The sequence below is a fragment of the Anas platyrhynchos genome, chromosome 5 (genome assembly GCF_047663525.1).
Source record: "Anas platyrhynchos isolate ZD024472 breed Pekin duck chromosome 5, IASCAAS_PekinDuck_T2T, whole genome shotgun sequence".
In the NCBI taxonomy this organism is placed as follows: Eukaryota; Metazoa; Chordata; class Aves; order Anseriformes; family Anatidae; genus Anas; species Anas platyrhynchos.
This window is the reverse complement of record NC_092591.1, coordinates 13257374-13278093: the sequence shown is the minus strand read 5'-3', so window position 1 is coordinate 13278093 and position 20720 is coordinate 13257374.

Below are 20720 nucleotides of genomic sequence, written 5' to 3'. Positions count from 1 at the left end.
ACCATACCACAGATGTGTGTGTCCAGAGGCCATGCCCTCCAGCAGATACTTAGGACAATTCACATCTAGAAAGACAACAGGAAATGTAAGGGAGGTGAAAGTCAGCCACAGTACAACAGCACACAGCAGTTGGCACCGAGGTTTTAAAAATACAGATTCCCATCCCCAACCTTCACACTAAAGAAATGGAAATGGAAACAAAGTTCTAAAAGCTAGAGGCAGGTAGAGGTCAACAGCAACATGTAATGGCAGGGAGCTGAAAAACTCTGATCCCTTCATCAAAAGCAGCCTCAAAAGCAAGGACCAAAATAGAACCCACTTGTGGTCACAAAGTTGAGGGGCTACATTTGAATAGTGGCTCCGTGCCTCTGTATTTTTGTGTAATGATGTTGCAGCTACTGAGAAGGAGATGTCTGCTGTCACTCTGAGCATCCACACCAAAGGCCAGGAATGTTGTTTGAAATCTATTTTTTAAGCATAACTATATAAATATGCTCATTCTAACTTTTGTGAATTTTCTGATCCCCCTCCAGAATTACAGGTAATTGCATTGCCTTCCACTAAATTGCTAAGAAATTCAATACATGCTTTCCCAAATATAATTTCTTAAGACAGTAAATTAATAGCTGTAAGCAAAGAAAACAAACATCTACCAAAGTACACACCTAAAATCAAAGACCTGTTTCCTCTGGGTCAGGTTAAGACAAACCTTTTCAAATGGCAATGCCCTTGTGTATCAACCATCATTCGAAGCCTTGACCCTTCCTGAGCCTTTCCTGCTGGAGAAGGTGTTTTACACTGAATCTTCAGAGGAATCTTCAGAGCATAGGTATTTGTTTTTCTGAGTATATGTAGTTGAGGTCTGCCTCTGAACTGAGATTTTTTTTTAAATCACTGTCTTTTCTGCATTCAAAATTTAATTGAGATATAGAGCTCAAATTATCTATCCAGAAGCAAAAGTATATTGAGAGGGGGAAAGAAGAGAGAGATGAAGACAAAAGCAGGTGTCATTTTAAGTACATGACTAAGTCTTCTTGCATGTTAGATTATTCATGTGTTTGCACAATCAAGGCCTTAGACTAAAGTACACCCAAGACCACATTTGCCTATATGCACAGCGATGAGCACACTACCAGTGTTTGCCATGTAAAGGAGCACATAGAATTAGAATAAAACAATGCCAACAAAATCCCCCTCACCCCATGCGCAAATCAAATTCATGATGAGCAGGCCTGAGGGAGGGAAGCAGCAGTGGAGGCCTGGCATGCCATGTTAAACTGAATCTCCCTTCTGCCTACTCCTCCACCTCTTTCTTTTCCTCCTCCTCGCCATGTGGCATCCTACTCTCCTGCTGCTTGCCTGCTACGCCTCTGCATCCACTCCGTGAAGCACCGTACGGTAGCAGTAGCAGCAGCAGGAGCACGCTGCCAGTCCCTGCCTAATCAGCCCCCACCGTGCTGTCCAGGAAGACCTGCTCATCCCCCTCGGCCTCCTGTCCCACCAACTATCACGCAGCTAATTGGGGGAAGCCAGGCGCCAGCACCACAGCCAGAGTCCTTGGGTGCCTTCTGTGTAGCTGGTGGGTATTCCCCCCACAAAGACCCCATCATAGCTGTTGTTGCTGCCATGGCTGCAATTTGTTGGGCAATGTGGAAGGGAATTTCAAACAGTCTCCAGAAGAACCTCCTATTCCTCATCCTCTGCCACACCTTGCTGGGATGTTTAATTGTTCTGTGCCCTTTTTCAGGATGAAACCTAACAACACATTCCTCAGGGTGGGTTAACCCCATGGTTAACCCCATGCTGGTCACTCCTGGTGATAGCTGCTGCTTTATCACCCTCTGTCTAAGCTTCACCACTGGTAGTCACTGGCATTGGTGGGTGAACTTTGCTGAGCTCAGACTGCAAGGGAAGCTAGGGAAGGAGCCACAGGACTTGCAGGACAGAAGGTGGGCTTCTCCAGACCTCACACAGCACTTGTATCACTCTGAAAAATCAAGACGCTTCTTATCTCTGAACCTAAGTACAGTGAATCTGTCTGCTGCTGGGCTGGACATTGTCCTCAGATGACCAACCCACACAAATCAATTTATAGTTTCAGCACGATACATCCTGCTGATATTATAAAGGATATAGGATACAGCCACAGTAGTACCATCGTGCTCTGTTTGCATCAACTTTCCACAGGCAAAACCTGCAAATACTCACACCCCTGAATACCTCCCTTCCTCTGGTTTGCAGAGCAGCACACAAACATGCTCTTAAGGCTGGGGCTCTGCACAGGCAGCTTGTGTTGGTGGGCAGCCTTGCTGGGCTAGCACTGCTCTTCCCAATGCATGGCTATACAGCCCCAGTAGAGGCAGGGTTTGCAAGCCCAGTACTGTGCTGCATCATGAGACCTTGCAAACTCAGCTTAGTAATAGGTTGGGGATCTCATTATTTCATAACGCAAAACTGCCCTAAAATCTGTAGGCACAGCCTCGGTGCTGTTTCATTGCTGCCACCTTCAGATTTTATTAAGATTTGGGCTTTTTTTTTCTTTTTTTTTTTTTCTTTTTTCATGAAAAAACTTCACATCTAAAAAAAGAGATTTTCCTAACTCCAGAGGAAAAAAATATTTAAATGTGCCAAAAGCCCAAACTGTGCCAACCAAGAGGCTCAGCATTCCAGAGAAAAAAGGACACTTCACTAAACATGATAAAAGGAACTAAAACAGCAAATGCTTCTTCAGTCACATGCACAGAGCTTTAGGCTTACCTCACCAGTCCTGAGTGTTTGTGGTTGCCATCTTTGTCTTCTTTATCAGCCTGGGCTTCATGTGATTTCAAGAATATTAACCCTGAAGCCGTTCTGCAGCTGGCCAGCAGGCACTGGGACAGAAACATGAAGAGTGAGAGGTCTTTGGCTGACCAGAAGCCATCTTCTGGGCTACAGCAGGGAAGAGCACAATAAAAAAGCTGCAGTAGAAGCCTGAAAACTCACCTGAGAGGTGAAGGCACAACCTTGCTCTCCTCAGCTGGCAGAGCTGGGTGGGTGAGCATCAGTATCGTGCAGCTGGAAAGCACCCAAAGGTCCAAAGCTGGCCTCACACACTCTGGTGTTGACCTGACTTTGGGTTCTCCACCCACCTGCACTGGGGGCTTCCGAGCAGTGTCTGCTGCTCCCCAGTGGAGCATATGGGTGCTCGTGTGTTGCTGGGTACTGCTCAAACTTAACTATACATCAGCACTGGCACATTCGCTCTACAATTATCTTTAAGGAGGCTATAGCAAGATGGGGATCAGTTTCTTCTCCCAAGTACCAAGGAATAGGACAAGAGGAAATGGCCTCAATTTGAGCCAAGGGAGGTTTGGGTTAGATATTAGGAAAAAAACCCTCACTAAAAGGGTTGTGAAGTATTGGAAAAGGCTGCCCAGGGAAGTGGTTGAGTCACCATCCCCAGAGGTCTTCAAAATACATGTAGAGGTGGTGTTTAGTGACATGGCTTATTGCTGGAATTGGCAGTGGTAGGTTAAAGGTTGGACCAGATGATTTTATAAGTCTTTTCCAACCCAAATGATTCTATGATTCTGTTATTCCTGTATGCTCAGGGTCTTTTTTTTTTTTTTTTTTCTGGTGAGTGTGGTAAAATGTTTGGATGTCTCAAGGAAGCCCATACATGTAGACATTTGGAACATCTGGTATTCAAATCACATGTTTCTAGGGCATGTGTGTAGAAACCTTTCAACTTTCTGAGACCTTCCCATTCCTCCCAAGTACCATGGATCAGTCAATTTGAAGGCTAGAGGCCACTTGGCATAATACGAGCAGCAGAACCTGACCCAGGCATTGTGCAACCAAACACATGGCTCCCACCTGAATTTTAGAAAGTCATCCAGTCTTAACTTAAGGATAAGTCCATCACAACACTAAGTAAATTGTTTCAATATCTATTGCTTCCTTAAAATAAATGTACCTCGTTGCTAACCTGAACTTTCCCAGCTCCAATTTTCAACTGACTGCTTTCACTAACTGCTCTGTGCTAGGATAAAGAACTGTCTCCTTTTCTCAACACAGAATTTTCTGATCAGAAAATTTCCAAACTTTCTCACTAACAAATCTGTTGTGGTCCCTCGATAAAAGGTGCAGAAGGCAGAATTCAAATCACCTCCCTACCTCTTTTATAAACTTTTTCCAGCATTCACAAAATCACACATGACTTCCTTCAAAGTGCTAAAAAGAAACAAAACTGATATTCTCACCTTGTTAGCAGAGCCAAAGCAATCATTCAACAGGAACCAGAATAGATGTATTGTGCATAGCAGTCTGAGACAGCTTGCTTTATTTGTTTAGATGGTCCAGTGAAGGACTTTCAAAACCCAGTTTAGAGACAGAGCTGTGCTGGAACTAGTCTGCATCAAAGGTGGATTTACAGAGGAGGATAGAAAAATCAATCCTCATCCTCCCTAATTAGCTCTAATCAGTGAGAGGTATTCCTGCCACAGGATGAGGGAAATGCCACCTGCCTGCAGAGCCCCCATATCTGTATCACCACTGCCTCACGTCCTGCCTACACAATCGGTTGGCTTCACTGTGATTACCCTTGTCCTCCCTCTCCTTGGGTTATTTTCTGCACTTTGCTTCAAAAGAAAAGATGACTGGTATTTTTCTGTTTCCATTGAAGCAGATATCAACCAGCATCTTCTGACCTTTGAAGACTCTACTGAGGGGTTAAGTCAATGTTTATGGGACATATATACCGTCCCTGGAGGTATTTAAGAGACATGTGGACATGGTGCTAGGAGACGTGGTTTAGTGACAGGACTTGGTAGGTTAGGCTGATCCTTTTGAAGATCTTTTTTAACCTAGATGATTCTGTGATCCTAAAGTCTTCCCAGCCTGACCATGAGGCTGGGACTCATGAGAAGCAGGTGAACATAGTGATAAACATTGTTAGCATCAGTGTAGGCACCCGTCTTTTCTTAGATTCTAGGTTAAATATTACTTAGAGCAGAATGAAGCAACTGTCCTCAGTCAAATAAAGTCATTAAATACTGTTTTTTTATCTGCAGCTGTCGCATGGATTTTATCTTAATTCATCTTTCAAAAATATGTATTTACAAAATAAATACACATTTAAGTATATGTTTTATGTTTTACCTAGCATGCATTAGAATAGAAAAACATATGATCAACAAGACCACGTTTTAAAGTTAGATTATCTGTGCTATCTTATATTTATTGGAATGAATGTTGTATTTAAAATCTCTGCCTGTTGCTGTCCTGTTATTTCTCAAAGTATTCTACACAATATTGAACACAGGTCAGTTAAGTTATTTTGATAGTGAGAGGCAAAATTTACGCAGATAAAGTTTTGTTACTCGTCCTTTATTAAAAAAAAAAAAAAGGCACAGCTGATTCCTCTGAAATTTCAGCTGTCAGGAAGTGATGATTATTGTGTAAGTTATCTTTCTTTTACTGATAGTCCTAGTACGTCGGTTACTTTGAAATATCTAAATACCTGCACAGAATGATACAGATATTTATATAAACTGGTGCCAAACAAAGAGGCAGTTGGTCCTACTGTGATTTCACCTGAGCTGGTTTAGGTGGCACTGCTTCAGGTGTAGGATGGCACAAATGGCTTTAGAATTCGACCCCATCATCTGCAAGGAGACTTGTGAAAGCGTGTGGCAACATGCCAGGCTCTTGGCACAGCATGCGAACCACAACTTTAGACATCCATTACAAATACAAGCTAAAGAAATAATTTGTAATGATTATATAAGTTAGCAGTATTAGATCCATTGTGAAATATATAGTGTGCTTTCTAAAACAGCAACGCATAGGCTGTGGGCCTGATTCATCTCTGCCTGGTACCTTGTGTAGGCATTCACACTTGTCCAAAAATGCCTTCACAAAGCTACCAGGACAGTTTAGAGAATTTTCTCCTTCGCTTACAATTTATACAAGATGCACAGCAACATACAGTCAGGAGGTCCCTGATCACAATGCAGAAAGTGTCTGGGCCAGATTTGCTGGGCGATGTTATCTTTTGCGACGTGGCAGAGGGAACAGAGCCGTGCCCTTTAGTCCTGTTTGAAGCCTGGACGTGGCCCATGGGGAATGTCATCTCCTCCTACAAGCTGAGGGTACCGAGGGTTTGTACTGTGATCAGAGGAAGGCTGTGCACTGCCCCAGTGCTCTGTGCTGGGTGGTGATCTTGAATGTCAACCATCATAAAGTCTGAGCGATAACATCTCTTGTTTCATGGATTTATTATCAACAGCCTGCCTTGCCCATTGACCTCAAGATGGTTTTATTGTACATCACCACAACATGGTCACATTTCTCCAGGTGAAAATTGCAGCTTATCGCTTCTCCCAACGACATCGGGGCTGGCTTCACAGCCCAGCTGGCTCTGACCTGGCTGCCAAGGCAGGGGCAGGGCAGGTGCCGGAGGCTGCTGGCCAAGCTGTGCTGGCGGCGGCCTTGGGCCTTCCTCCTGCTGCTGGAGCCATGCTACAGAGACACAAAGGCATCCTGCTTCTTAATGCTCTGGCAGCTGCAGGATTGAGTTAAAAGTTTTGTTTCTCCACCTTTGTTGTATGTTTGCCCTCTCCAGGCATTTTTCTTGCAGCTGTTCTTGTTTCACTACTGAGCACCTACTCTGGCCTCTGCTGCCCCCATTATCAGGAGGCTGTTCCCTACCACTTGCTGCCTTCTTTTGCTGTATTGGTTTGTCCTTTTCCCAGCACAGCTAGCTGTGGCCTCACTAAGTGTAAGTGTTTGCTAGGGCTATACCTCCTCTTTTTATACTTTCCAGAAAGAGGGACTTGGTGTCCTACAGATATCTTGGCTCCACCTGGGGAATGTTCAACATCTCCAAAGCCTCAACTTTTGCAGCTCTGTAATGCGGGTATCTAGCTCAGCTCCTGCTTCTTGGGGTGGGATAAAAAATGTAATGTTTCACCAGAGTCTCATTCTATCTTCTGGCTTGCAATCCTAATCAAACATCTTTATCAGCTATTCCAGTGTTTCAGGTATTATTCCTGGCAACAGCATCTCACTTGTGTCTTGTCCTTCAATTCCCAGTGAGACAGTAAAAATCTTTACCTTTATTTTCTCATCTTTATCTCCCATGGTCAGCTCTGTACACAAACTTAGTTCTAGCTTCCCTGCTACTACAAGGAGTTTTTGTTTTGTTTTGTTTTGTTTTTTTGTCTCTCTTCTGATGATATAAACTTGCTCTTTTTTGCTTGCTATGGGTCTCACTGCCTGACTGCCTAGGTTCCTGCAACACATGCTGGGTTATCCCAGGAGAGTACTGTACTGCTTCTAGGTGTGGCTCTCTGTTAACACAATGTCTTGTGTTATGCTGATATGCTACGGACACTGACTTCCTGGTGCCAATAAACTCCTATCCTGCAAGCCATGTCTCCCTGCCATGTTCCCAGGAGGGGGATGGAAGTGTCCAGTGAGGCACCATCTGATGCCAGCAGTGGTGGTGTGGGACCTGCAGAGACAGCAACTCCTTTGCTCTTTCATTCTCTGCTTGGACACAATGATGAGTCAAGGTCTTTTCCAGGCAGAAGGAGAAAATTGGCCGGACGAGGTGGGACTGCTCAGATGCAATGAGCAGGATGTGTCCCATCATACACACACACACCTACAGAGCCTGAACTCTGTCATGCTTGGAGATAAGATGCACTCTGGGGTACAATTCATCTTAGTCTAAAATGCATCTGAAGAACTGCTCCCCCCCCCAGAATGCTTCTTTCCCTCCTGCTTTCGTAAAAGGAGCAGAATATCTCCAAAATGGAGATAGCAAGAGGTGAGAATTTGGGGAAAGAAAAAAAAAAATGTCTAAAGAAATGGCCAATGGAAAAATATGGATTTTGCTTTGTTTTGCTAGGAGAAGGATAATAATTCCTTGTTCTTTTGTACTCAAAAAACAGACAAAACTATTTTTGCTGTTTTCTGAAAATATTCAGGGTCCAACTCTTCCCTGCTGCAGCCTTTGATGTAGCTGCTATGTCCCTGACTCAGTGCAGATATCCCAGAATAAGACCAGCAATAAAATAGAGAACCAGGCCATATATTTTTTCAAAAAATAGATGAAAAAAAAGATGAATGAAAAGCACTGCTCTCCTGGTGTTAATGGAAGGCTTCTTTGTATTTGATACTGTGAAGAAAATTTGCCCAAGAGCAATTCAACCAAATGTAAATATTGCCCCCTACTACTACTGCCAAGATCAATGAGAAGCTGGATTATCTGCCTCATAAGTGCTACCATTTAAGTTAGATCAATGCTGGGTCTGGTTACATGTATGCACCTGATTTTTCAGTACTTTTCTTTTATGATTCTTTTATATATATATATATAAAAAATTTCCTCTCAGTGAATGCAATGCTGATGAAAGCTCTCAAGTTGAAATCTCTGGAAACTGAAGTCATCTGGCTCTCCCTAGAGCAGCCTCAAATGTGGCATCAAGATGTCCCTGGGGTGTTTCCAGGATACGCCTGAGAGTAACTTCATTTTGGTGCCCTCTGGCCTATTGGTCAGTCTGACAAAGACATTCACATGAGTGCAAACTGCAGGTCATGTCCATACCCCAAAGGTTTCCTCACTCAGACTAAAAGGCCACAGAGCACATTCCTCACTGTTCGTGTAAGCTTAGGTCTTTATTGCTATGTGAATTTGTTTGATGAACACAATAATGAAGTGGAAATTCACTTTGATTGCATACCCACAAGTTTTTATTCATTTTCCACAAACATTTATAGAGGAAATATTTTTGTTTCCTTCTTCCAAGAACATTCCCAGAAAGTGAAAGCCTTGCAGCATCTACCAAGAAAGTTGCAATCAGATCCAGAGAAGCAATTAAACACATGATTAAAATGATAAACTATCCCACTGGCTGAAGTGCTCTGTTAGAACCAGAACATCTTCTGCAGTCCTGATTTTTCATTTTGTATTTATAAATCATCGGAGTAATGTAGGGCAAGGCAGTGGCACAGGGTAGGCTTACACCGCAAGTGTAGAAGCATCTCACCCATGCAGCTAACCCCAGAACTACCTAGCAGGGGCTTTGGAGTACATTTGTGCTTTACATCACCTCCAGATCTAAACTCTCACATCCACCTAACACTGCCCCATCTGGGCCTCCAGCTGCAGTCAGCGATCTTTGCCCAGACACCTCTGCATGGCACAGATCCCATGCACGTGCCCACAAGCTTCCTACAACACCAGGACTTTCCAGGGGGTTTCCTACACCAGGTTTTCCTTCCCCTGAGGGAGATCAGCACCAATTCTTTGGGAAAATATTCGTGTGTCCAGGCCCCTACAGCTCAGGCACGGCCACAGCAACGTTTCAGAGCAGCTTGGATGGAGTCAGCAGTGCCAAAGCCCTGCAGGAAATCTGCACATACGTGGAGCAAAAACGGTTCAGGACACCCTGAGAAGCCTTAAAGCAATATGACATTTTGTCAAATTTAATTCAATTCCACATATTTTGCCAGCTCTTTCCAAACTTCGTTGTCCTACGAATTTGGCACCTCTTCCTTGTCTACCCTTACAAAACAGGATCAGCTTTCAAAGAGAAATATGCCCAAGCAAAATCTGCATCTTCCTTGCCAGCAATTATGGGAACATTTTCCATCTCCTTTGCCTTTCTCTAGGAGTCTTCTCCCTCTCTTTTGGAATAGCCTTTTAGGACATTCAGTCCTTCACCCCAGTCTTCTCCAGGACTCTGTACATAAGGAATTTCCTGAACTTCCTTTTTTAGAAGCTGAATCTCCTTTCAGAAAATGACCACACTTTGGAGAAGGAGTTTTCACTTGCTGCTGTGATAAAATATCCTTCATCCACAACAGTGGTGAAAAGGTAGCATCTCTTATGAGGATGAAAGAACCAAATAACTCTCTTACAGTTCAACAACTGAAGGAGCAGTGGGCTATATAAGTGAACCCTCACAGGTGCACTCATACCTTGCCACCTGCTGAAGACAATCTGAACTAGCAAAGTTGTATTGCCTAAATTCAGAACTGCTGAGAGTTAAAGGAGATTTTACTCTGTCTCATGATGCCTGTGTGTTTGTCCTGAGAAGCTGAGAACTAGGACCACTGTTGTCACAGTATAACAGCAACTCTGAAGATTCAGTGAGCCAATACTCTTGCAATAGTTTGCATTTTTAGTGTTTTTCATTGCAGAGGGTTTTTCTTTTGTGTGTTGGGTGTTTTTTTTTTTTTTTCACATCTCATCAGTGAAGGGATTAGGTGGGGTGAGGGGAGAGATAACTATCCAAGCAAGTAAGAATAATCTACTGTGAGTCATCACTTGTCTTAACAGACCAGTCCTGAGAGCAAAGAGTGCTACAGAAATGTCTATTTTAGTAAAAAAAAAAAAAAAAAAAAAAAGTTTGGAGAAGTGAACATTTCTGCACAGATTGTCACTACTTTGTGAATACTCACTGAAAAAGCCATGAATCTGGTACAGCTCTACAGCAGACAACTTTGGAGGAAAGCTTTTTCTCCGGCCGTGAATTATGCACAGATAATTATACTGTTCTTTTTTGGCAGCCCACTCTGTGGTTCCCATCTTGGCACATCGTCTTCTGTTCCAAGTCGTACACCCATTAGCTCAAGCCTGAGAGCCCTTCCCCAGGTCACACGCACAACACCCTCTGAAGGAGTGGAACCATGATGACAATTTGTCAGATATGATAACTAGCAAATTAGTGCCTCGCGTCGCCGTCAATGTTTGGGGTTTCTGATACAGTGCATGTAGAGCTATTCATTAGGCATGTTTGACAGAGGGTGGGAGTGGAGAGGTTGTTTTGTCTTCCTTCACTTTTAATTCTGACAATTGCAAATGCGCTGCAGGCTCCTCAGCTCAAACACTCATTGCACTATCCTGGCTAAATCCTAGTGAGGAGAAGAAATGAGCTCTCTTGGGTGACCACTCCAGTGTGTAGGAGTGAAGCATCCTTTTCATATTCTGTCAGCGCTACAGTAAAAGCAAAAATCTTTCAAAACATCCTTCATGTATATATTCAGATTTCTCATACTTTTATTCCACTTTAGGAACATAAGATCATTGGAGACGTCCTGGTTCTAACAAGTATTGTGGAAATACATTGTCAAAGCCTTTTAAAACGTTCCCTTAGATACCTCATCTTAAGAGGCAGCTGAGCTCTCAGCAGCTGTGAGGTACCCTAGTTAGCTACCACTGCTACAATTTGTTGCAGCTCAGCCTCCTGGAATAATTCCTGTCAATGAATCATTATGGATTAGGCCATACTTAAAAGGTTAATTTATATACAACTGCTGGAGCTTGTATTGACCCTTCTTACACTGGTCTAAGGCACTGAATGTTTTATTGCCTCTCTGTATAAACAAAAGTTCCAGATAACTGCATATCCTTGACAAGATGTTCTTAACTCTTTCAGTGATGGGCAGTCTTTCTGAGGCAGCCCTGCTCATGAGGATGCCAGGAGCAGTGCTCTGGGGACATATCCATACCAGGTTTGGGGCTCCTCTCTGCTTGCAAAGACTGTCTCATTACATCACAGCAATGCCAAAGTGGATTTTGCAGCTATGCATCCCTGATAAAAACATAAGAAAGAAAAGGTGTGCAGGCAGAAAGAAAATCTTTCGTTAGATGAAATGATGTGATTTAAGGGATATGCTTTTGCTTCTGCCTGGAGGAAGGAGTTATGTGCCTGGAAGGCTGACCATTTCTTTCCAAGATTATCACCTTCCTAATAAAATGTGATTCTTCCTTACAAACATCATGTCACCTGGTGCATGGCTTAATCATCGCACAAGTAGGTATTAGAGTGTTATCCATGAATAAAGTTAACTTATGTCTTGGTCGTTTCTCCACACCATAGCCACACACAGTGCTCAGGTACCTGAGGTACGCTTTGATCCCCCATCATCTGTGGTGCTAGTATGGCTTGGGAAAACAGTAAAAACACACCGCAATAAAAGCTCAACGGTGGTTTAAATGTCTGCAGTTGCTCTGTGCGGTAGAGACTGTGTTTGCAATCCTTCACGGCCCAACCATATGTTACGGGAACACAGGCTGATCTCAGCCATCTTCTCTGCATGTCGGCAGCCGCTGTGCTGCAACCTGACCCTCCCTGCAGGAAGGCCTGGTGGTGCGCCCAGGGCTTCCACCAGCCTAAAACCACTGTGGTGCAAAAAGCAGATGAGAGACTCCCTGAGCTACACTCACCGTGGGACAAAAGTGCAGTATTTCAGGTTTCCAGATGCTCAGATGCCTCCTGGAATATGCAACCATATCCCGGCTGGAGTGCACCTGGTTGTAGCAGCTGTATCGCAGCACTTTGCGCTACACAGATGAAGACTCTGGCACACCATGTGCCTCACACCTCACCTGATTTTGTTGTAGGTGTAATGCCCATCCACCATACATGTTCTCATCCATCTGTTGCTCAGGTATCCATTACCAATATGTGAAGCCATGCTCCTCGCTGCTGCTCCTCTTCCCAAGGTTGGAGAGGGAAGGACAGTATGCAATTCCTACACCTTTCAAAATGGAGATCTAGCCCTTCTGGAGCTGTTTCAGACCATGTTTCCCAGATACGTCTTCCATCACCTCTTCCTTCTGACATTAGCCTCGATTACAGATATGATATACAAATTTTTTTTCAGCTTAGGATATTTCTGATGGCACAAGGCCACCACCCACTCTTTCCAAAGGTGTGCCAGCCATCACAGAGTCAGGATACAGTGAACCTTGTTGCTGCCATGGGATGTGTGGCTATAGCTGGGTAGTGATGTCCCCAGATTCCTGTTAGACATGTCTCAGGGCTAATCAGAGGAACTTGTAAACCAGTCTGTATCCATCTCAGTGCACCTGGGCACTACCACGACAGGCAGCCCTGTTTCCTGGGTTGTCAGAAAATGTACACGGCCATCTGTATGAGTGCAGCTCAGAGGTAAGACCAAAACACTCTTAACAGACAACACCTTGGTCTGGTCAGCTTAAACCAAGCTACCTTATCAGTACTCATAAACCCTACCCTCACATATCTAACAGTAGCCTTGCCTTCACTCAAGACAGTAGAGCATTGTTCTCATCCAGATATGCAGGATATAAGCAAGACCTCTGTCTCCCCTTCCCACATACCCAGAAAACACGAGCATACAGGGCCCTGCTGTAAAATATAAACACCATCCCTCACACAGAAGATTGAGGGCCTATCCTATTTCCCCCATGAACACAGTGAAGATATAGAAAAGATGGAGGCTTGCTTTCCTCTTACCATACTGCCTGAGCTCAAGGGTAGGTCTGCCTGGAGAAAGGCCCAATCCAGCATGCTTTGTTCTCAGCAGTAAGTAAGATGTCTCTTGCATAAGCCCTTCCACTTGCAGTAGATACTAAAATATTTATTTGTCCAGAGACTTGGACCTCTCTCTTCCTTATTCCACATTACTCTGCTAATTTCTGGCAGTAGATTCAGTCTCTCTCCCCCTCACATGTGGGCAAGTTCTCTCTTCCTCGGGTTCAATGAATATTTTCTTTTTTTTTTTTTTTCACATAAATTAAACTAACTGGAAGACTGGAGTATCTGATTGCCTTGGGACAAAGTATGATGCTGAGGTGATGTGCACCAGGCAGGTAAAGAGCTTAAAAGATGGTCTCCACATCCTATTTCAAATGGTGCAGTTTCTATTGAGTACAATAAGATTCCTGTATGTCTTTGCAGTTTTCTTGAGCCCAAATTCAGTCTAAATCTAAATAGTTTCAAATGTAACTGTGCTTTTCTAAAGGGACTTCTCTCTAATGTAAAGCTTACTACTCTGATGGAACTGAAGTCACATTTGGCTAACATCCTTTTTTTTTTTTTCCTTAAAAATGGCATGGAGTTTCCAGATGATGAAAGTCCAAAACCACAATGACCTCCTTATCTCTCTTGGCTTACATGATGTGTCTCTTCAAAACAGATTTCTAGCACAATTTTTATTCTGACACTGACCTCTTTCTGGGGAGATATATATATTTGTATATACATGTATATATATATATATATATATTATTTTTTTTTTTTTAATCTGAGAATTTCTGTCATTTGAATTATTGAGTCCAAGGTTAGTACAAGAAGAGGCTCTCAAAGACCTTTCTGAATTTGGTCTACGTTAGTGGACTTGAAAATAAACAAAAATCTCAACTCTGTCATGAATGCTGTGCTCTCCTTCACACCCAATAATCTTAGAAAGTGTCATGGGACCACTTGCATGACTAGACAATTACAAATGCAAACAAGAAGAACATAATTCATCCCTTAGAAGATCTTTCAAACTTCAGGAGAGGACAACTCTAACCCTTTATCTCCCTTCCCCCCCAAATCTGCCATTGTAACTACCTTGAAAGTTGTCTGTACCTAGAATGCTACTGAGAGCATTTTTCCAACATTGCAAAAAAATTGTCATGACAACATATTATTAATAACTAGACCTGCTGCTGTTCTTCCTCTGTGGCACCAAAATGCTAGAAACTACTTAAAGCAGGAAAGATAATAATCTGTTTAATAAACATGTTTGATTGTGGAAGACAGTGCTTCTAAAGCCTTTCTAGTTGAAGAATCACCTAATCTGTTTTTAAAAAGAAAGAACAACCAGGGAAATCTACAAACTTTTGGAAATCAAGTTCATTTATTTTTGTCAAACATTTGTTGTTCTTGCTGTTGTTTGTTTGTTTTTGAGGATATGTAAATGGGAGAAAACATATATATTCAAGAATTTATGTTTATTTTTTTACAGTGTGTCCACAGTATGTCTCTGATCAGGGTGGACCAGGGTGTCAGTTCCTGGGCCACGTTGTGAAGACTGTGTGGTCTGAGTGACAGGATGCTTCAACAGCTAAGCAATGAGAATTAGTAATGCCTCTTACTTTTATTACTGATTCCAGCACAGCCCTGGCTTGTAACTGACCACTTCTGATGGCTGCGAACCGATTGCTGTCCCAGAGATGACTAACACTAGGATTGGCTTAGTTAAAGCTCCTATAACTGGTAGGGTTGCATGGTGCTTATTTTCAGTACAGACCAGCAAAACTATAACTGTAGTTAATGACTGACCACCTATGCAAATCTCACCTAATCTTGATTTCTGCTCCAGGAAGTGCGCTGATGGCCACCTGTGAGTAGCTACAACCTCTAATGTACACAGGTCGTAAGGGCACTGCCTCCTGCGTAAGCATCTCTACTGCAAACCCTGGTAGCTGCAGCAGTTAGGTTGGGCTCACACAGAGAGGGGCTCTTCTGCCCCCACCAGGCACCCTTTCAGAATAGGACTGAAGCATACTGGCGGGGTGTGAGACATCAGTTTGCACAGTTACAGTTCAACCTGCACCTATGTTGTGGCTGAATACATGCCCTCGGGTCTACAGAGAGCAATACACAACCTTTCTTTAAAAAATATGTTATATTGGAAAGTATTCAGTGTACTACAAAGCCAGTAACTGGGTGTGTCTGTTGAAACTATGACTCATTTCTCAAGTCCACTCCAAAGCCAAGTCATTTGAGTCCTAACGGGCAAAAGAGCAGTTAAGCAATTACTGCAGCACTGCAGTCCACACTGCTGATAAAAGAGAAGTGCTCAGGTTCGTAAAGCTCAGAGAAATGACTGTCCCCATTTTGATATTAACCAACAGGGCTAAGGTTTTGATTCACGTCCTTGTCAATTTAGCTGCTACAGGATGTTAAATAAAATTGGATACAGATCCCTTCCAATCAAGCCAAGTTATAATTATTGGTCAAAAGTCACAATGCCAGACACATTTATTGTTGGTTATCTGAGTAATCTTTAACCCTCCATGGCAAAAGATCTCCAAAGAGAAATAGAAAATAAACAAGGGTTGGGCATTAAAACATAATGACTCAACTGAACCTGAGCTAGCTTAAGACACTATTTTATCTTCTTTTGTTTTTAATGTCCCTCCAAGCTTGTAAAGCAAGCTTGACATCTGTATCAGGGCACAAGAGGTGTTAGCTTAATAGTGATTTCCTTCATGGAGCATCTGTGAAAGCATTAGGTTCTCTGAAATTCATGGGTCTGGTCCATCAAAAACAAAAACATTCCCTACTGCCGTGGTATCTTCACACATTGCTTAAAAGTCTGGCTTGAACAGAAGATGTTCATTAAGCCTGTGCATAAGTTCCAGCCTCTTTGTTAGGTTCTGAAAGGGTAGCTACTTCAAATGCCGTGCAAAAAGCTCTGAAAAAGTGCATATCACTGTGCTGAATTCATATGCCACTTGTTATTATGTGCACCAGAGCACATAAGGTATGTCCAGAGAGAGATCACTCACCTATTCTTTAAATATGCAAACTGAATCATGAAATGTCACTGGTACAAACAGAACTAGACAGCATTTCAGTCAGCAAGGCAGATGAGTATGAGTTTAAAGCTCTAAGGAGACTTGGGTTCAAGCTGCAGCAATGACTTTCTGTTTGACCACATGCCAATTAATTACTCAGATAATCTTTGCAACGTGATGTGAGAACTTTTATTAAGAGACAGTATAAGAGCAAGGTGATACAAACTTTTGGTGCTCCGTGGTACCTGCAAACACAGTACTGAAAGAAAAAGCTGTATGCAATGCTATGATTTCATTTCACAGGGATTCATTTCAGTATGGTCTGCAAAGAAATTACACACCCATATGTCATTTTTACTTTTGGCATTCAAAATATCCAACTTTGTCCCTAACACTATAATAAGCATTGGCATTACTGAGACACTTTCAAGGAAGATGCTCAAAACATTGATGAACTGAGTCTGTGGCTCATAAATGTGCAGGAACTGAGAGTATGTTAGTTGTGTGTTGTTGGTTTTTTTTGTTTGTTTTGTTTTGTTTTTTTCTGGAATTGAATCACCTACTTTCACCTAGTTTTGAATTGACACCATGAGAGAGTTCTTTTGGCAGGTTTTTTAATCCATACCTGTGAGTCCTCCTATCTCCTAAATACTGTGGAAATGGCTTTAGAAATTCAGGCAGATTAGAGAGAGAAAGAGAGAAAAGGAGAGCACAAGGGAAAGAAAGAGAGAAATTTCTCAAAGGGCTAGCAAATCTCAGTAACCTTTTGACAAACGTGGTCTGAGTTCCAAGTTTGTGATGAAACCTGAAGCCAGGCAAGTTTCTTGTGATTTGGGGCTCTGCTATGAACATTTTGCACAGCTCCAGCTAAAAGGATCTGTCCTGCTGTGCTGCACTCTGTGCCCTGTGTGCAGTGCATTTGTCACTGTGCAGAACAGAGGAGGGGAGTACAGATCAAAGGCAGCAGAGAAAGATGGGCTCAGCAGCATCCGAGGATCAAGGTGCCCCTTAAAGTTTTTGTGTTTTCTGTTTGTTGTTAAATATTTTTATTTGTGGGCAGATGGGGGAAAGATGTGGAGAAGAGTCTGAAGCCCTCTAGTTCAATGTTTTACTGGTCTTTTCTGTCCTTTGCATGCCGTGCATCAGTTAATGCCCTAATGGCAGTAGAAAAGCATGTCTGTGATCTTCACATACAGAAAATCAATCTGATTCCTTTCTGGATAAACACTTTTCTTCCAGAGCAGCCCAGCTCTAGAAGCCCATTTCCAAAAGAGTGTTTGTGGAGCTGGGAAGGAAGGATTTGGATTAATTTCCATTGTCCTGCTTATGTACAGAGTTCTTCAGACAATCAGAAGCATCACCTGCAAATCTTCCTGACAGTACAATTTTGCCTGTAGCTATAAGGTTCAGTCATACACAACACATCTTCCTTCTAGTCTCTTTGCTCTTAGAACAGTGCTGGGCACATTTTCTGTTTGCATTATGCTTAATTCATAGACTCAGCATTTGGCATTGTTTGTAAGTCTATCATTATCTTTGTTCGTATTGACATCAAAAGCTTCCCTTCGTGTGTGTGTGTGTCTATGAGCTCAGTGGAGCCTCTCTATCAATCAAGCAAGCAAGCAGGCAATCAATCAACATACAAGTATCTGAAGCTGCTAAATACAACAAGCGAGCATGTCAGGCAGATACCTGGGTTCTAATTAGTACTAGGTATTATTCTAATTTCTCTGACTTGTTCTGTACTTCATAGGACCTGGGGAAGTACTTTGTCATTAACATGTCAATAAAGCAATACAAATGAGGCTGGAGGGAGATATCAGATCCCAGCACCACAATGTCAGCCCCAGTCTCTGATGCATTCTTCTGCTGGGGGGCAGGAGGGGGAAACGTACTTTCAGACGTAGTTGATCAAAGAAATATCATATACAATAGATTTTCTTTTCTTCACTCTAGTGGCTGGGTGGCCCATTGCGATTGATTGAATTTTATGAATTAAGTGAATAAGTGAACACACAATGACAAGAAGGTTGTATTACAAAAGCTAGGATGCCAGATTCTGCATCCCTTAAGCTGGTGTCAGTTGGGAATAATTCCTCTGGCAGGAATGGAGTTACCCTAGATTTCTTCCGAGGCAGCTTGGCTCTGGCCTGCTTTGTTTTTTGATGGCTGTAATTTTGTTTAATTATTTATGCTAAGATTTCATGTCATACTTTAAATGTACTGTGATATATTTTCTCAAGGTAGAGAAAATTTAGTAATATAGGTCATTACTGCAACATTAACACTATTGAATCTTTGGAGAGACAAGAGCCCACTGCTGATAGTGTGAAAATGATGAGGTATGTAGATTAGCATCAAGCAGGAGAAAAACATTCTACTGTAAAAGAGGGGAAAAAAAATATTCCTTTTAACATCTACTGATATATGCAGATATCAAAATCACATTTTTGTGGAATTTGTATAAAGTAGAAGTAAAAACAAGGGAAATTTTTAAAGATCCTGAAAATATATGTTTGGAATTAAATGAAATCATCTAAAAACTCTTTCCATTACAATATTCTTTCCCCTGTTCCCTGAAAATTTCTCCACTGCTTTGATGACAAGGAAAAAAAAATAATACCAGAAATAAGAGCTTTGATGACTCTAGAATCTAGGTAAGCAAAATGATTTTGCTTGGTAGATTATAAATCTATATTCTTAGATGGTTGCATAACATGAGCAACTTTAAGGAAGAGCTGCTGTGTTCATGAGATTTAGGGATCGTTTAAAGCATGAATGAACTGCTGCCATCTTCTGACTTTTCTGAGTTCTGCAAATCGAAAAGACAATTCTACTGTAATCAAGTGCCCTGGGGAAAATACTTGTAGTGTTAGAACTTGGAGTTACCAAGGGTTTTTAAAATCATTTTTAAAGATGATGGTGTCTTCTGCAAGTATTAATATATACGTATGTATGTTTAATTGGGGTAGGCTTACTTTGGTAGTTTACCATGAAGACAAGCTGATGAAAGTTTCCAACATTGCCTGAAAAAATGTTTCCTAACAAAAAATTAGAGCTTAATTTGCTCCTCTACTGCCATATGGTAAATTATACTAAATCACTGGGCAATGCCTGTGTGTAAATGTGGTGAAAACATGACTTAAGGAACTGGAGATAGTACTGAAATTAGGATGCCATTTGATAGTGCAAGCCTTAAGAGAAGGTTCATACCTTACCCTTTCAGGAAAAAAAAAAAAAAAAAAAGGAAAAAAAAAAAAAGAGAGAGAGAGAGAGAGAGAAGAGAGGGGATAAATTAAACTTCTGGCTCATAAAATCTCAATTTAAGCAATTTACTTTCAAAATTTTCACATGGCTCCTTGGCTTACGAGAAGCTAAAGCTGAAATCCTACTTCTGAGCATCCTTAGCCTTGGGGGCAGTTGAAAGGCAGAGCCAAAATCTTCAGTGTGAGCTCTTTTGAGTGTCACTGTCCATTTATTTATTTGTATGTTTGTTTGATTGATTATTTATTTATTTCAGATGCACTGTTTTTGCACATAGAGGCTGGATTTCTATTCATTCGTTTATCAGTTTTTCATGCACCATCAAAGGACTACAGAGCTCTGCTAAAACTGATAGTTATTACCTAGAAAGAAAAATATCATGGGTTGCTTTCAGTGAAATATGGTTATTGCCTGGTATATTAGCTGCTGTTGGATTTGCTTTTCCTTCTGTTTGGACCCTGCTCAGGTAGGATTGCCTGAAGAAAGACTCCAGGCTGCAGACTGGCTATTCACATGATTAGAGGGAGGTGTAAGGATATTCTCCTGGGAGAAATATGATTTTGAGAAAGAAACTTTAGGTCAGGTAGGACATTTGGTAAGACACTTTTGGCTGCCACCTCTCAGCTGTACTCAGGTACCAGCTATTCACAATGTTTATGGCTGATTTTGGAAAGGTCTATGTACTCGGCTCATAGGTCTGGGTATCTGGACACTGATTTTGGTACCAAATGGGGGTAAGCCTGGTCACAACTACAGGTAGCTCCTTCCTCTGGTGAGGTGAAAAAGTCCCTAGGCCTCCTGAGGTACACGTCCTCTCCCAGCAGCATCTGCCCCTCTCAGGTCAGACCTGCCTCTAAGTCTCAGTCACCCACCCTCCCCTTTGCCCTTTCCCTGGGTTAAAAATGAGCAAAGAGCTGTTCATCCTGCCTTTGTGCGGGTGGCTAGGAGCCCCTCGAGGCATGATGACCTGCTCTCACCCTGGCAGCCTGCACCATCATGCCTACACAGTATTTACAGCTCTCCGGTGCCAGCCCCACTGCCAGCTGTGAGAGTGCCAACATACTTCCTCTCTATTGCCTGTGGAGAGCCACGAGACGAGAAGGCTTCTGCCTGTGTGCTGAACCGG